Source organism: Molothrus aeneus, chromosome 9 (genome assembly GCF_037042795.1).
Source record: "Molothrus aeneus isolate 106 chromosome 9, BPBGC_Maene_1.0, whole genome shotgun sequence".
Lineage (NCBI taxonomy): Eukaryota > Metazoa > Chordata > Aves > Passeriformes > Icteridae > Molothrus > Molothrus aeneus.
Window position 1 is genome coordinate 4,253,789 of NC_089654.1, and position 17,553 is coordinate 4,271,341.

The window sequence follows — 17,553 nt, forward strand, 5'->3', positions numbered from 1 at the left end:
GCCCGCCGGTCCCCGGCCCGCAGCCCCCGGCCCCCAGCCGGGAATCCCCTGCCAGTCCCCGGCGCTGCTCGGCCGTGCGCGGTCCAGGGCAGCGGGTGCAGAGTGACCGCTCGCGTTAGGGGTGCTACGGGTTCATGCGGCTCTCCCGTACAGCCCCCACTTCAGGGGAAAACCCGACACCCCCGCCGTGATCCGAGTGTTCTGGAGGGCTGTCCTCTCGGGGTTGTGCACCGAGTCACCAGGAGCAGGCAGCCGGGAGTGAAAGTTGAGAGCTGCGGTGGGAGGAAGGTGGGCGCAGGAGCTGCTGCCAGGCTGGATCAGGACAGCGGTGACAGAGCCCACCAGGGCCGGCAGGACGAGCACGGGACTGTGAATTCCCCAGAGCCAGCTCTTCCTTTGGTGTTTTCCAGGGTGTTTCACACGCTGGGAGCTCAGGTTCATGACCGGCACATTTGAAGTGCCTCTATGAATGGTGAAGTGGGATGCTGGGACTAGTATCGTAGTAAAGAACAGTAGATAACAAAGCTGGTTTCTGGGCTGGAGAGTCCTGGAGCTTGCAGACGAATGGGAAGTTTTTAATTTCCCGACGAACTTCTGCTTCATTGTACATTTCAAACCGGTTAAGTCAATTTCCAGGTCTTTCCCCGCAGTAGTTTTAAAAGCAAAGTCCTTGCAACTCTTTGCCATTTGTCTAGATTCTGAATGCACGTCTGAAGCATTTAATCATGTTTATTGTTTTCAGCCACTCAAACGGAATAAAAATTACTTATCGTTGACGAAGCTTATCTCGCAAGCTGTTTCGCAGTATGTTTCCATTGCAAGACACAGCGCTGTGTTAAACTACTGATGACTGTATTGTTTATTGTTCTTTCATTCCCCACCCTCACCCCCCCCCCGTAACACCGGTATCAATATGTTCCTTACTGCTCCACTCAAAAATAATGGAGGAGCAAGTTTTCACCAGTTTGGTATTTTCACTCGGAGCTGAGATTTATGTCTTTTATATTTGCTCTTTAGCTGTTTTTCATTCAGTGTGCTAAAGGCAGCTGATGTATTTAAAAAAGAATGAACACATAAAGCTAAAAGGGACTTTGAAACTCCTGAGCTGAAACTGTGCATGGAATTAGTGCTAGATCCACAGCATTATTAATTTGTTTATCCACATACATAACACCTTCCTGAAGCATAAGGTTCCTTGCCCCTTTGTTATTACCATTTCATGTCATTACACAGTTAAAATGCACTATTCACACTGGTCTAGAAATACAGATTTATTTTTTGGAGTGTTTTGATCTTGGACTGTACCTCATAGATGGTTTTGCTGCACTTTAACAGTATCTCAACACAGTGATGGAGGACACCATCATGTTTTCTTGTAGGATTACCTTTGGGACCTCAGTGACTGCACACATCAGTGGTTTCATCTTAGGAGGATTGAAATTGATTTTCTTCTTTTTTTTTTTTTTTTTTTTTTTTTTTTTTTTTTATCTCAGCCAGTGAAAGACCCTGTGTATGTCCTTTGACCCATGGCCTCACACGATGAAGTGAAACCAGTAGTGGAGGATGTAGACTTGAAGTAGCTGCTACTGAAAAGTAGAGGTATCAGAGTGAACCCCTTGTCCTGATCAGCCTGTGTGATTCTTTGGGCAAGGCACAATTTTTAAAATTTGCAAAATTTGTAAAGCTGCTGCATATATGTAACAAAATAAATTTAAAACATGAGCATTATGGTACTTTTTTTCATACTTTTGATGGGTCCTTGCTCAAGCAAAGGAAGATTGACCATTCCCTCTCATCCATAATAGGCCTTTGTATCTAAAGTATTTTTATATTTCAAATTTTTGCAAGGTATTTGTGTTGAATTTAGCCACAGCCAAGCTCAGCAACTAAATATCAGTGAGGTGGGAGAACCTCTATTTTTTACAACCCTCTTTGCATTTTAAAGTGATAGCAAGTACTAGCAAAGAGGAACACGATTTTCTAGATGTTATAGTTCAAATTAACTTTCCCAGTCAATATTTAGTCAAGGTTTTGATGGTTAAAGTTAACTGTCCAAGTCAATGTTTAGTCAAGGTAATGACTTGGTTTTTATAAACACTACCCAAGCATTCTTGCAGAATTAATCAGAGTTGCTTGCTCAGCCAATTACTTAGGAATAAAGCTACGTGATTCCTTGGTCTCTCATATGTCCTGTTCTGTTTGGTGTTATTTCAGCAGTGCTTGCTTTCAGCCCTTTTGTGGCTCCATTCTTACAGCACCAGCTCTGTCTTTAAGGCATTTATTTGGTATTGGGAGGTAAGGGAAGTCCTGCACTAACCTGTTTTTATGGGTAGGAAGATGAGGCGTGGAGATGTCAGCTGCAGACTCCCAGAAAGAAATGCAACATGTAGTGCAAAAACAACATTTATTTATGTCCAAGAGCTCTTCAGGAGTTTGTGCTGAGCAGCTCCTTGTGCAGTGCTCAGGAAGAGATGAGCACTTGGGACAAAGCAATCATTAACAATGTATGGAAACCATTTTGGTGTCTGGGACAAAATTTCTGATGAAATTGAGAATTGTTGGCATTGGTACTTACAGTGAAAGATGGAAGCATGTTGTGATCTGGGAAAGAACTGGAAATCTTTATTGCGATTCTTCATTTCTTGGCATCCCTTTAAATGGGATCTTCATTCTTCCAGGATGGCAGTTCAGTCTCTTAAACTGACATTAGAATCACAGTCTGGACTTCCATTGTACCAGTGGTTTCTTTCTTTCTTTCTTTCTTTCTTTCTTTCTTTCTTTCTTTCTTTCTTTCTTTCTTTCTTTCTTTCTTTCTTTCTTTCTTTCTTTCTTTCTTTCTTTCTTTCTTTTCTTTTCTTTTCTTTTCTTTTCTTTTCTTTTCTTTTCTTTTCTTTTCTTTTCTTTTCTTTTCTTTTCTTTTCTTTTCTTTTCTTTTCTTTTCTTTTCTTTTCTTTTCTTTTCATTGTACCACTTGCAAATGCATTCCCTGCAATTACATGGGTATTAGAGTAGATATTCATTAGGATTTTACTAATCTGAACCTCAAGTGCTGTTCTGCAAATTTGCCAGCCTTTGTAAGGCAGTGCTTGACTTCATCAGCTGCACTGTTTTATTATGAGTATTTTGATACAGTAGAATGAAAAGCATATATTCTAAACCAAGTAATTAATCAGATTGAAACATTTTCATTTTCATACTTTGATTTGTCACAAAGAGAGGCTGCAGTTCTATATTTTTCCCTTAACACTAGTTTTTGCCCAGTCTAGCTGCAGCCAAATGACATTTCATGGTGGTGGTTTAAGAATTTCATCCATGAATCAATCTTCCATTTCTGTTTCAAGGTAGCAAAATTGTCACAGCTTAGAGAAGGTGAGTAAAGCCAGCACTGTGAGCTCCAGGAAAGGTACCTGTATCTATTTATTTAATCTTACACCACTGTCAAACACATTTTTAAGTGTTCCAGGTGGAAGGAGTGTTCTAGATCCTTAACTTTGTTTATTCAAGTGGTTCAGCCACATGCACAAATCCTCTGTCAGAACCCACCAGTGTGAGCCCTGCTGGTGACAGAGGGGTCTGTGGTGGATCTGTCTCAAGGTACTGCCGTCTTGAAGAACCAGACAAGAGCAAGACCTGTCAGCTTTTGTCTCTTCATCAATATCTTGTTTTTGTGGAGTGAGAGTGCAGCTCATTCCCTGGGATGACCCTGCTGCAGGTGCAGGGGCTGCTGTGTCCCCAGCTGTGGGGGAAGCAGCTGCCCCAGCCCCAGCCCTTCAGACAGCTGCATGTCCTGACCAGCTCCATCCACAGCGGAGCAGCAGCCTTGCTGAAGGGCTGCTTGTCACATCTTGCTCTGCCTCAGTCCTCTCTGAGATATGTGAAGCTGTTGACATGAACTTATGGCCCTTGGAGGCGTCAAGATTTCCTTCAGTTACTTATGGGATCAGGGAGAGGATGGCTGTGGGTGAGCTTTGGAAAATGCAGTGTTCCTGAGCAGAAGCCTGCTGGGGGAGCTGGCTCCAGGCACTTTCCAGCCCGTGATCCTTTGCACTTCCTACAGACAGTCATTCCATTTCTCTTGGTTTAATGAGGATGCAGAGGTTACTTTTCTTCAGGGTATTTCATCTTATCTATTTATTTTCTGTCTTGTGTTTTATATTCTTATCTTAAGGATAAGAGTGTTTTCTTAGATTTTAGATGTACAGAAGAAATTCCTCCCTGTGAGGATGGGAAAAAGGGAAGCTGTGGCTGCCCCATCCCTGGAAGTGTCCCAGGCTAGGCTGGACAGGCTTGGAGCAACCTGGGATAGTTGAAGCTGTCCCTGCCATGGCAAAGGGTAAAACTGGATGAGCTTTAAAGTCCCTCTCAACTCAGACCATTCTGTGATTTTATGATATGTACCACATAAAAAAATAGGGCAGTTGCTGTTTTTTTTCTGTATTGAATTTTGTATGTCTCTCTGTGTATATATATATATATATCTGTCTATATGCAAAGATTCATTAGCTGCCCTTTTTACTCCATAAGGATTTCTCAGGTCTCCAGGTATTGCCAAGCATTTACACTGAGAGATTCCCCACCCCTCCCACCCCCAAATAGTGATTGCTCTTGTGGGTAGAGGAGCATCAGTTTCTTGAGAGTCTTTGCAATTCCCTGAGCCTGAAGGCAAATGAATAGAAATTTAGTGGACCACCTAGTTCTTGACTCAAAATTCTCCAAAGAGGAGTCTGACCTAATTTGTATTGTATTGGAACAAATAATCCTATCATGCATGTGTGCTTGCTGTTTTGTTTTCTTTTAGCAGGCATATTGCTGTCTTGCAGAAACCTCAGATTTAGATGTTAGGCAATGTCCCTGTGGTTTTGGGAGGTGCTTTTCCTCAGTGAGTACTTAGTGGAAAATTACATTTAGAGGATACTTGTGAAGAGGAAAACAATCAAGACAGAATACTAAGGCTGCTAGAATAATTCATACCTGAATGTGAATGTACTGTTGTTTAGTACTGAGGATAATCAAGAGTCCTGTAATACAAAGTCTCCTCATTATTACTAAAGATGGAGCTGGAACCTCCCCAAAATGCAGTATAAATATCTGTCATCACACATCCCTGCAATAGGGATTCTGGTGGGGTTTGATGTGGGTGACTGAGGGTTGCTGAGGGTGTTTGTTGGGGCCAGATTGTGTTGAAACTCACTGGAAGCTGATCAGCATCCAGGCACTGAAGTTGTGGCCTCTTAAAGCAATTCCAGGTGTGAAAAACCCTTTTAATGTTATTCTGTAGAGAGTAGCACCCATCAGTCTGTCTGTCCTAAGATATACCCCAAAGCTTGTCGATCCATCTGTGTTCATGGTTTGGGAAAGAGCTGTCTAAACCCGCACAGGTTTATTTTTGGGAAGCTTAGCAAAGCTTTGAGTCTGCAGAATATTGAGATCATAGCAACAGTTACCTGAAAACAATTCTTTGCTCTTGAATTTCTTGAAGAACTTGGATTATTGGGAATCCAGTTGATGCAATACCCATTTCACAGTTTCCCTTTTACAGAAATGTCTTCTACCCTACTGACTGCTGTTACTTAGACAACAGCAGGCATCAATATTGAATGTTTCTTAACCTAAAGGATTATAATTTTTTTTTCAATAACTGAAGTAACTGAGGGGAAAATTGTTAGTGATCTTTTTTTACACCATGAAAAAAAAAGAGCTGAATTTCTGTTCCTTGAGATGCAGCTCAATAAACTATGCTAAAACAGCCAAGAAAAAGAGCACTTGAACTTGTTTAACCTTTCCAGGACCTGTCAGTCTCTGCCTGAGACTGGCCTGAACACCTTTATTGGCATGTGCTTTTTGCCAGATTAACATGGATTAGGTCACTTGAATTCCCCCCTCATAGAGTTCATACCTTTTCTTTAATCCCCTCTCATAGTATCTGTCAGGATTGATGGGGGAAAGAAAAGCTTCTCCTGTATTTGGGATATTCTAAAGAAATAGTTAGCATGAAGAATTTGTTTTAGCTTTTTTTGTTTCCTTGTGTAACCTTTACAAACCAAATATTTCTTAACCTCTCATGTTCTGCTTGTGGCTGTGGTGGGGTGGGAGACTCTGCTCCCTTGGTTTTGAGGTAGGTGATGATGGGCACATTGGTGCTCTAGAGGATTCCTGGCTTAGGAATTTCCAAGTAGCTACATAGTTAAGCCAAGCATAAAAGTAATTAGGAAAAAAACCAAAATACTTCTAAACTTTAATGTAGCAGAGATGATATTGAGGAAATTGTACTGCTCTTCAGTTCATCAACAGTCAATGCAGCAAATATTAATATTTCAATTTTCCCTTTTATTCTTTTATGTAAAAAAATACACAATTTAGTTTTATTGTTAGTGCCTCATGTCAATTTTTTCCTAGCCCTGAGGCTGATCAGCAAATTCAAATCTTTTAATGGCAAGATTAGATGACCTGTTAGGTGTTCATGTCTTAAATTTTAGCAGCTATTCCACAAATATCAGGGGTCTTCCCAGCAGGTGGATTTCCCCCCTGCTTTTTAAACATAATGGAGGTTTTCCCATTCTAGGATTTTAATTTCTGTGAATGTGCATACATTTGGAAATGTGTTTGTTGTGCCACAGCAGCACTGACAGTATCACTTGGAAATGTTGTGGCCCCTGTTTGTGGTTTTAAAACACCTGGTAGTTGTTTGCAATAAAGACTCCACTTTTTAATTGCACTATAATTAATACAAAACAAATCAACAGGAAGTGCTACTTCACACAGTGTGTTAACAGTTAGTTCAAGTTTAAAAACAGTAAAAAAAACCAAACATCAGTGAGTTTAATAAAGATTATTTTATGAATGGGGTTTTTCTTTGTGGCTGCTGAAGTAATCAAATCTCACATTATGGCTTCAGGACAGTTTTCCACTCACCATCCCTGTGTGATAGTTTTTATATATTCTGACCCATTTTTCTTCTTTCTGAAAACAAGAGAAATAAAATGTTTGAGAAGTCCTAAAGAGGATAACAAATTGAATTGACCACTTACTGTTCCTGGCACTCAGATTTTATGGTCCTTACCTCCCTAGTGATGGAGTGAGCAATTCACCAGCACTGCGTGAGAGTTGCAGCTGATGAAATTTGGTAAAGTTCTTTCAAATCAGAGCCACTACACTGATTTCCATCACATGAGGGCTTGTCCCCCGTTGCTATGTTACATTTGTAGCAAATGCTAATTGAATGTGTTGCGTACAGATCCTCAGAGAAAAGTGGGAATTGTTACTGAGTGAATCCCACTGAGCCAGGCTTCAGTTTCTGGATTTCAGTGCGGGATGCTCCCGGAGAAAACATGAGATCTTCTTTATGCTGTCAAACAACACCAGAAAAATAACTCTGCTGAAGCCTCCAAACAGATCTGAGACTTCAGCACTGCTTGAAGAAGAACAGCAAGTGATTTTCATAAGGGAGTTCTGGTTGCAGCTCTTTATTTTCTTCATGGCAGGACTGTTGGTCCAACAAAGTGCCTGTGTGTGGTTGTCCCTTTTGAATGTAGAGTTCCTCATGTTTCATTCTTGCATAACTTGTTCTGTTGGATTCTCAGGTGAGGTGAGGAGATGGCAGAGGGAGGGATCTCCAAGGGATACTTCTGTGCCTCAGCAGTCCTTGTGGAAGCAGCTGAGTTTGTTAACTTAGATACAATTTCTAGTCCTTAGAGCTGAAATTAGGTGATAAGAATGCTGTCCTCAGTCACTGGACTCAGCTGCCTTTTTTCCAGGGAGCAGAAATCCAGGGGAGCAACTCATACACACCTCAAGCTTCAAAATATTGCTCGGGCTGTGCAGAGAAGTAACTCAGTTCTTTATTGCAAAGATCATCTCTAGTTCAGAGAACAGACTGCAAGTGACCCGTGCACACTGTGGGTGGCTGGTTCTGCTAATCACTGTTTTTAGATGGAGCTTTTTGGTGGAGATGGGAGGAAGGACAGTGCTGAGAAGGGAAGTAGCACAGGTAGAGTAATTGGTCTTGTGGATCTGGGAACAGAAGAATAAATTTTCCTGATGAAGACAGGGTTGGTTTTTTTTCTTGGCTGAAAGTGTGTGCATAATTTGCAATGTAGCCAATGAGTAAAAGCAGGGATAACACCAATTTTAATGTCTGTATTGGATTACCTCTATGACTTTGCTCATTCTGAAGGACTAGGACCATCTTTGGCTGCTTCACCGTGATTATTTATTAATTAGTTTATTAAGGAGACTTATTTTCAGGTTAAATGATAGTGAATATATTATCTTATTTTCATAGGTGTGCATATATTTTCCTGAGAAAGACTGACAGTGGGTTTTTCCAAGACAATCAAAGGTTTGATTTGTTACAGATCAGAAACAGACATCCAGAAACCACCCGGAATTGTGCTGATTTAGTGTATGTCTGGTCTTCTCCAAAAAACCTCCACATTCTGGAGATCAGTGTAGGTTCACTGCTGTGCATTCAGACAACACTGGAAAAAAAACAAAGGAACTGAAACAAGGGTGTCTGAAGGATTCCTTCCCACTTGGGGCATTGCAGGTCTTAGGTGAAAATTTTCAACTTGAGAGAAAGTTATAATCAGCAGGAATAGAAGTAGTTCATGATAGCTCTGTAGTTCTAACATTAATGCAGCATGAAAAAGTTCAGCCTAGAGTTCCAAGAGGTGGTTGAGGAGGTTTGGTCACTGCTGGCACACTTCTCTTGGGCTGCATCTTTGTCATTCCACTATCACTGCATGAGATAAAATGCAGACATGACAACATCTTGTGTATTAATCTTGCTGAGTCCGAATTGTTCCAGCAATTGCTTCCTGTAAGGAGTTGGCCACACTGGATGCATTAGGGAGAGCACAGTGCTAAATAGAATGAATTGTGTATTCAGATGTACTTTAGCTTGTACTTTACTTGCAAAAAGTGGAGAAAATCTTGTCTGCCTGTCTTGAAAGTAAAGGGGATAATGTCTGGAGGAACAGTTCCAATGCTTGACAATTAATAATAGCACTTTGAAGAGAAGCTTTTAGCAGAAGGCGAGCACATAGGTTACAGATTAGTACAGAGAACAATGTAATTTTTGTGCTAATATGTTGAGATCAAATAACTCATTAATAGGAGAATAATTTATAAGGATGATGCAAGTAGGAGAATAAAGTTCTTCTAAATATTAATCTACTGCATATATTATTTATTGTTGTAATAAAAGGTTGAGGAGTAGACAAGGGAGACTGAAATGCCTTGCAGTTTCTAGTAGAGTTCACAAAGTGCTTTTTTAAAGGAAATTTCCTTTAAATGAAGAATGCTGGCGTGACCTTTTGGTGAGGTAGTGGTAATAACTTGTAAAGTTTCTAAATGCATCTCTGTGCAGTAATGTGAGAGGGAAACTTCTGAAGCAAGGTTCTCTTCTCAATGCCAGCTCTCTCAGCCTTTCCTCCCAGCAGAGCTGCTCCATCCCTCTCATCACCCTGGTCCTTCCTCTGGACTCACTCCTACAGCACCGCGTCCTTCCTGTGCTGTGGATCACACTTGGGAAGAGAAATTTCCTGAGTTTTGGCACCTCTTAAAAGAGTGTTACGACCCTCCCACCTCAAATCTCACATGCCAAAGGTTGTCTTTTTAAAGACCTATTACATTTTGTGGTTATAGCCTTAGGAGCTGTGTTGCAGTGTGGCCAAAATTTAAAAATTACAATGGGGAAAAGCAGCTCAGGGAAGAGTCAGGGTGCAGAAAAGAAACAGCTGCTGTTACAGGTACAATGTGTTACTACCTACAGCCTCCCTTTTATCCACTGAATAATTTTATATTTAACAGCAACTTGTGAAACAGTCTAATGATGTGTTAATAAACTTGAGTGGGACACATTTTAATTGTCAGTTTTTTCAAAGGTTTTTTATCTGCTGGCCTACTTCTTCAGGAGTGTGAGTAGATGATTAGGTGATGTATTCTATTTTTGAATACTCTTTTTGTAGTACAAAGCCTGGCATGCTTCTGTCATTCAAAAACCTGACATGACTCTGAATCCCCTCCTGTGATAATTCTGATTGATCACTGAGGCTTTTAAGGCACTAACACCACCTGTAGAAGAATTCTTAGCATGTCACAGAAATGTGTCTTGCTTATTTTGGAGAAGTGGAGTTCACACATGTTCACAAAGATTTTTAAAACAGCTCCTTGTGAATTTTTGCAATGACTGTAAATCAGACTAGGTGTAATGGAAATTCAGCCTTCTTTATATTTTGTGAAAGCTTTTTCACCTGTTTCTTGTTCTTGTGTGATGTTCTGGCACCTGTTGATGTTTGAAAGATTATTGCCATATTTCAGAGCATAGTATTGGGTAGAAAATGGCTTTACTGATGTTTTTCCTGGAGTTAGTCAGAGATGCTGTTCCTGTCATTAGATAATCTTCATATATTACTGTTGATGTGCATGTAGGAATGTGTTGTGCTTAATTAACATAAATAAAATGTTGCTTGCCTTTAGTTTTTAGCTGTGGTAAACCAGATGTTTTGGAGCTCTGGTTTAGTGCTTTGCACTGCTGTTGTGTAGCTGTAAATCTCACTGGAATTCTGTCCCCCAGGGTTCCTCTTTTCCTCGTGCCCAAGTGAGCAGTAAAAAAGCCTTTGCCCTGCACAGAAACCTGTAAGGTCTGCACGTGCTTCCAACTTCAGTGTCTTCATCTCTATTGGACTTAGGTAGAAAATGCAGCATTACTTCCTGAAATGGCCATCAGAGCTTCCTAATGAGACACTTGGATTTTTTTCCTCCTTTGACAGAATTAAATGTTACCTATTAACCATAATGCTTAAATTGATGAAGTGTAAAACTAGTGAAATGGGTTACAGGGAAAGGAAGTGAAAATATTATGAACCATATTGCCCTAATTTATGTCTTCTTAGAAAATCCATCTAATGAAATTAAGTATTTGGAATAATTCAGAGTATGATATTCAACAAGAAGTACAGCAGTAATGGTAGGGTGATCTTGCTTTTAATATAGTAAGGAAGATACAACTCCTTTTCTGGGGAGGAGCATCAGTTCCTGGTGTGTTGAGATCCAGGTGCATCATCAAGGCCAGGTTTTCTTCTCCTGTGGACCTGCACTATTCTGTTTAATTGAGTAGCTGTGACAGCAGCTTCTGTGCTTTTTGTGACCTTAAATAGAGGCAGATGAGGTGCCAGCTCTTCGTGTGAGTTCTTAATCACAGTTTCCTGATCCCTCTCCTTTCCTCCTTTTCTGGCTGCAGCTCCTCTCTCATAAATGATTGTCTCCATCCACTCTTAAGCTCCCCCTCCCATAAAGCTGTTTTTACATCTTGACTCCCAGACTGAACCTCCCAAGTCCTCCATTATTAAACAGCTCTCACAAATTCTTCTCTTCTGCTTCTTGTGATACAAGACTTCGTGTCAGAGTCAATCCCTTTTTTCTCTGCTCTGACTCTTCTGTTTTATGCATTCAAGACTCAGCAGCTTGCTGGGTGCCTTGATGGAAAGATGAACCTCTTGCTGTCACTGCCACTGCTCTGTGTAATTTCAGTTCAAAGCAGTAATTAAAGAAATAGTCCATTTTCCAGGACAGTGTTCATAGGAATGTGTATGCACGTTTTAGTTCCTTCTGGAGGCTGCAGGAGGGGTGATAGCATAGAGGGATTTTTGTATAAAGGGATCATCCTGGACAAATGTAAAATCTCATTTTTTAATTTTAAGTAGTTTTGGGCTTGGGATTTTTGGTTTGTGGCTTTCTTTTGGTCTGTTTGTTGGCTTGATTGTTTTGGGGTTTTTTTTGAGGGGGGAGGTGTTGTTGGTTTTTTTTAGTATTAGCAAGAAAACCAGATCTGTGATATGAAGACCAAATCCTACTCCCAGTTTCAAAACTCAGCAAACTGTTCAGATACAAGTTTGTAATGATTATTAAACGTGGTCAAAACACAGTATTTCCCTACAGCTGAAATTTTGGAAGTGATTCAACCCATTCATCCCTCACATCCCGAAAATCACCCCAAAGCATGTAGACATGTAGAAATGTAGCCTGAACATTTAAAAATCTGGCAAAGCTGCAAAGTGATTAAAGGGAGTGAGAAGTGTCAGCCAATCTTATCCACAGGTGGTGCTTCCTACCCTGGCTTTGAGTGCAGAAAATGTAAATAGGTAATTTATTTAAAGGGAATGATTTAGCAATGTTACTATAGCAATGATAGCTACATCATAAATAAACTGCTCAAAAGTTTTGGTGAAATTTTAGGCCTTGAGATCAAAGATGTAAGGGGTAAGTGGAAGAGTGGATTTTGTGCAGATTATGTACTCACTGAGGTACTCTGGGACTGTTGGTTTAGTCAATATAAAATGTGCTTTGTCTGATGACTCCTGTGAGACAGAGCACGAGGGTGATTGATACCAAGAGTTCTCTTGACTCTTGTTAATGGGGGAGAGAAGAACTGAAACTACACTGCTGTTTGGCTTCTTATCTTCCTCATGATAATCATGGTGTGCTTAATGGCTGTACATGTCTGAAGCATTTTCTTTAGGTAAATGAGTTTGGGATGTGGTTTTGGAATTTAGGGAGAGGAAGATTTGTAAATACAACTAATATTACTCTTCTTGGGCCCTTGGTAGAGAATTCAAGACATGCAGATGCCAAGTCAGGGAGTGGAAATGTCATCCTTCAAAGACACATGAAACTCAAGGACTCATAAAAGTGATAAAAGTGTTGTGCACTTTGAGGTACTCGAGTTACAAAGAAAGCTTGTAGTTCATGGAATTATATCCATGAGTCTTTTAATATACTCAGGTTGTTCTTTATTTCCTATGGAGCATTGCAGAATTCGTTTCCCTGGAGGAGACTGAAGTAAGGCTGGAAAAATCCTACCTGATCTTTAATAATCCTTCACACGCATGGTAATGCTGCAGAATTGTACTATCATTGGATAATTTACTCTTAAATCCTTTCATCTCTGTGCTCCCACCTTAATAAAAGATCCTTCAGTGTTCTGGGGAGCCAGGGATTGCACACTTGAAATACCTTGGACTTGTTACCAGTTCAGGCTCACCTGCTTACACTGATTTATTGCGATTTTCTTTTTTTTTCTGAGGGCAAGACTGAAAAATACATTTCTCCCGTTATACTTAATAGATTCAGGAAGTAATTTGCAGATCAGGAAACAATGGATCTCATATGATAAAAGTACTGCCTAGGTAATTCATAAGGAAGATAAACTTGTATTGTTAAGCTTGCACATTTTACTCTTATTTGTAGGCCATGTATTGCTCTCCTGTGCTTTCCACCATTAAGCAGTAACATTATTGCATTAGTGAAAAAGCACGGGTGCTTTGACTGGCTTTCAGAGCCACACACAAAATCAGATAATGCATTTTACTGAATTATGAAGAACTGTGTTATTTGTTTATAACTGCTCACTTAGTTATTGCTCTCAGGGCTCTGTGTTACAATTTAATCACTTCCCTGCATCTCTGCATCTCTCCCAGGCTGGTGGGAGCAGCGAGGGTACAAAGCAGAGTGACTGGCAGCTAAGTGTTTCCATCAGTCAGGATACTGATTTATTTCTGTGAGGAGGAGTGTAAAGGAAATGAGAATGGCTGTTTTTTGTAAGTGATGTGCTGAATAGTCATCAGTTAAACACTGGAGGTCACACATAAACACTGAAATCTTGAGAAAGGAAAAAAACCAAACAACTGGAGTGTGTCTTGTCACCCTCTCACTGCATACAGGCTTTGGGAAGTGTGTGATGCTCAGCATGTCCTGAAAAGGCAGCACAAAGGATGAGTCTGGAATCCTTTCACTTACAGGGTTTTCCTCTCAAAAGAAGGGATATGAAGCATTAAAAGGCAGGGTGTTAGGAGTTCTTTTTTTTTCAGGCTGTACATATTTGTGAAGTAACTATATTCAGGATTCTGGCATTGCAGAATGTTTAAGGTGGACCCAGAGAATTGGAATAGGGCAGGTGATGTAAAAATCTGTGCAAATGGATCACTTTTGGAGATAAAAATATAATTTACCTTTAGCAAAAATAGGAGTAAAAACATTGGTGGAATATTTTATCTGTGCTTTAAAAATATTCATAGGTATGCCTGAGATAGGAACAGATACATTAAAGTTTTCATTGCCTACTTTGAGGCAATAGAAATAATGTAATTTTATGTCCTTCTTGAAGTGCTGGTTTTAATCTGGAAAAAATAATTCTTTTTACATAGTCAAAGCAATAAATATTCTATAGCAAACCTGACAGCATTAGATGATGTTTACAGGAGATAGAAAATTCAACTTAAGTTTTTTGCCAATGGCGTACAATTCCTTCTGTACTCCATCTGAACCCATACAGATATAAAATCCAGAGGAAACCAGCAGACAGTTTTGAAAGAAATTAGGTTTTTCTAAGATTTTAAACCTCTAGAGCCCACTGAAAATCTGTTCTCAACAATTACTGCTTTTGTAGCAAGGAAGATACCTTAGATCTCAGGAGACTGCTTTAGTGGGGTATTCCCTAGAAAGCCCCCTGTAGCCTAGCCTACATTTCATCTTCTTTTTCTAACCTAAATCCTGAGGTTGTCAGACACTTTCATAAAATGCATGCACTAAAATTTGATGAAAAAATGTGGCTACTTAGAGAAAGAACTACTTTAGGAGAAGCTTTTAGTGCTGACAATAGAGAAACTTTTTACTATCTCATGAAAAACTGAAACTCTTGACTGCAGGGAGAGAGAGGGGGACTTGCCTCTTGGTCAGAGGAGGAATCTCTGGGTTTGCTGCTAAATGCACTCAGGGGAAGTGAAGGTATCTGCAGTATAAAATAATCAAATATAAAAGCAGCCCTTGCTATTGCAGAGGCTGGATGGCAAAGAAGAAGCCCCACTTTTTGATTACACTGATTTCTGGATGGTTTATGCGTCCAGATGAATTGATACTTCTTTTGATGGTGCCCATTAAGACACAGATTTGGAGGCCTATTTTGTCTCTTTCACAGGGAAAGTGTATGATATGTTGATAGATGTATGATCATGATAGTTTTGGAAGATGAAGGAGAAGAGAAAATGTGCTGTGGGCAGAATATAGCTACTTCAGCATTTCTTTTCCCTCCTGTCTTTTAGTCCTGAGCTAACAGTCCATTCAGCCTGAATACAGATCTATTCTTAATGTGTTCAACTGCATTATTTAGCCCACCACTGCAAGCCAAATTGTTATCAGTGGAGATGGAATTGCTAAGTTGATTTAATAGGGCTTTGTTAATCTGGAATTTCATTTATATCTTGTCTGGGATGTGTCCGTTGTCGCTTCTTTGTGTTTAGGACAGTGGTTTTGGCCAAAAGGCACAAATTTACACTAAAAGCAGCTCTTTAGCTCCTGGATACCTGCAAGAAGGCTGTCCAGGAGATTCTTGCCTTGTGAGGAGCACTTAAAACTTGCTATTAAGGGCTGTAGTGCCTCTGTTTGCAGCACATCGATCCCTTGGAAGTGGAACCCTGAAGAAGCAGAACTCTGTTGTGCTCCGTGGCTGTGAGTAATTACTGAGAAACACAGAAAAGAAAACCTGAGTGGTTTATTCATAACCTGCTCAAGTGCTGCATTCGTGACTCCTGCACGGTTGGAATGGGAACCACCAGTTGAAAGCACAACCAGCCACTGGCTCTGAAAAGATCTGCAGTGGTTGAAAACACTGAGAGGGAGAGATATCAGATAGTCCCCTGGAAAGAGATTGAGAAGGATTACATGAAAGAGGGAATTTGCAAGCCTGGAATGTGTTTTTCCCCACAGTATCCATTTCCACTTTCTGTGAAATGGCTTTCAATATTTAGGTTATTTCACATTTTGTTATAATCTCTTGGATGGAGATCAGATATGAGGTTTACAGTTTGAAAACAGGTTGAAATGGTTCTTGATGGTGTCAGGAATATTTGCAAGGTTTTAGCAGCTGATACGGTGCAGATGAGTGGATAATACAAATAATAACATTTATTATCTCTATTGCTATCCTGTTCCCCAGAACTGTGGAGGTGGATTGGAGCCCTCCTTGCCTTCATTTTCCCCCATCGTGTTAGGCACTGTATCAAACAGGAAAAAAATCCCAAATTATGCTTCAGAATGCTTGATAGTGGAGACACTTGCAGTTTTCTGATTAGGAAATAGCAGAATGATGTGACTCTGGTTATGAGCTAGTCAGTGGTGTCACTGGTGAAATATCAACATCTTTTACCCCTTTCTCTCTCATTCATTAAATCACGCAACAAATGACATATTCAAAATGAAATTTTAACAACAAATAATTGGCTTTGGAGGAGTCTCTGAGGCCCAGGTTTGGGAGGACATTTGGACCTGCCCCTTTTTTGGCAGCAGTGTGTGGTGATACAGATAGAAATGGAATGAGTACAAGTTATTAGTGATTTAAGAATATTATATGTGATAAAATTACAACCTCTCAGCTGTCCCACCTTCCTCAAGCAGTGCACCCAGTGATCCTTTCCAGGCTGTTTTTCCTGAGGCCTGATCTGATGCAAGTGCAAATAAACTTTTGTCACTGAGCAAAGTAACCCTCTCACCTGAATTGAGTGGGACTTACATGGGCACTTAGACTTTCTGTAACAGATTTTTTGCAGCATCAGGCTTCTGTTTGCAGGATTTGGTAATGCATTTCTTAATTTGTGTTGCCTGTGAAATGTTGAACATTTAAAGCTTTCTGCTCTCTAACAGCTTTCTAGTTTCTCTTTGCTTCTCCATAAAGTCTGTTCTTTCCCAAATTATTCTGTCTCCTCAGAGCAATCTTGAGCTAAAAGTGAGGACAGGTTTGCACCATGAGCAGTGCAGCGTCTTGAAGCTGAGATTTGTGTTAGGGAAAATACAATGTGATGCTTTGGACAAAAGGTAGTTTGCACAGATTGCCATGTTTGTGCCTAATTAATGTGTTTCTTTCCTGTTAGTTTCAAAGGTTTTATTTCTAGTCAGGAGTTAAATGGACCCATTCAGTGTTTATATTTATGCAAATGATCGTTGTGTCACTCAGGTTGCAACATTAAAGAAAAAAAGCCAGATATTTTACATGCCTTTGAGTATTGAAGTGATTGCAATTACCTACATAAAAGGAGTTGCTTTATTAATTAATTAACTTGGAGAAAAATGTGACCCTCTGAAGGAATATCAATAACTGAAACATTAATTATGTAAATAAGATCTGCCTTTACTGCTCATTATTCATTGTTTAACATGAAAATTGCCTTTTAAAATAATGCTTCATTCATATATTTCAATAAATGTCTAGTCTGCCTAGCTTGTCACTTGGATCTAGATTTTGGGTCAAAAACTGTAGTGACATCAATACAGACCTTGGGACATTTCCTTTGAGCCTCCAACACCCAGTTCCTGATTGATGGGCTGACATTTTTTTAGGGACAGGCTCTCTGAGGCAGCAAATGCCGTTTGGGAATGAGTTCTTGCAAAATTCTTGTCTGGAGAAAGAGTGAATGGCTGCATTTCATGGGTGAGGAAGGAGAGGAAAGAAGCAGCAAGATACTTGCAGAGCTTTTGTGACTTTCCCATGGTTTCAGGAGGGAG

At 40.1% G+C, this 17,553-nt stretch overlaps 1 protein-coding gene across 15 annotated transcripts in view; it reads left to right on the forward strand.

Moving 5' to 3' along the window:
- The window catches only part of DAB1 (DAB adaptor protein 1), a 414,794-nt gene that overhangs the window by 271,712 nt on the left and 125,529 nt on the right, over window positions 1-17,553 (forward strand). The window contains exon 1 of one of the 15 annotated variants that reach the window (XM_066555490.1): window positions 1,577-1,599. The exons of the other annotated variants lie outside the window; for them this stretch is intronic. The gene's annotated coding sequence lies outside the window, so the exon portion shown is untranslated. Of the gene's footprint in view, window positions 1-1,576; window positions 1,600-17,553 lie in introns of those variants that run through there. 15 annotated transcript variants of the gene reach the window in all.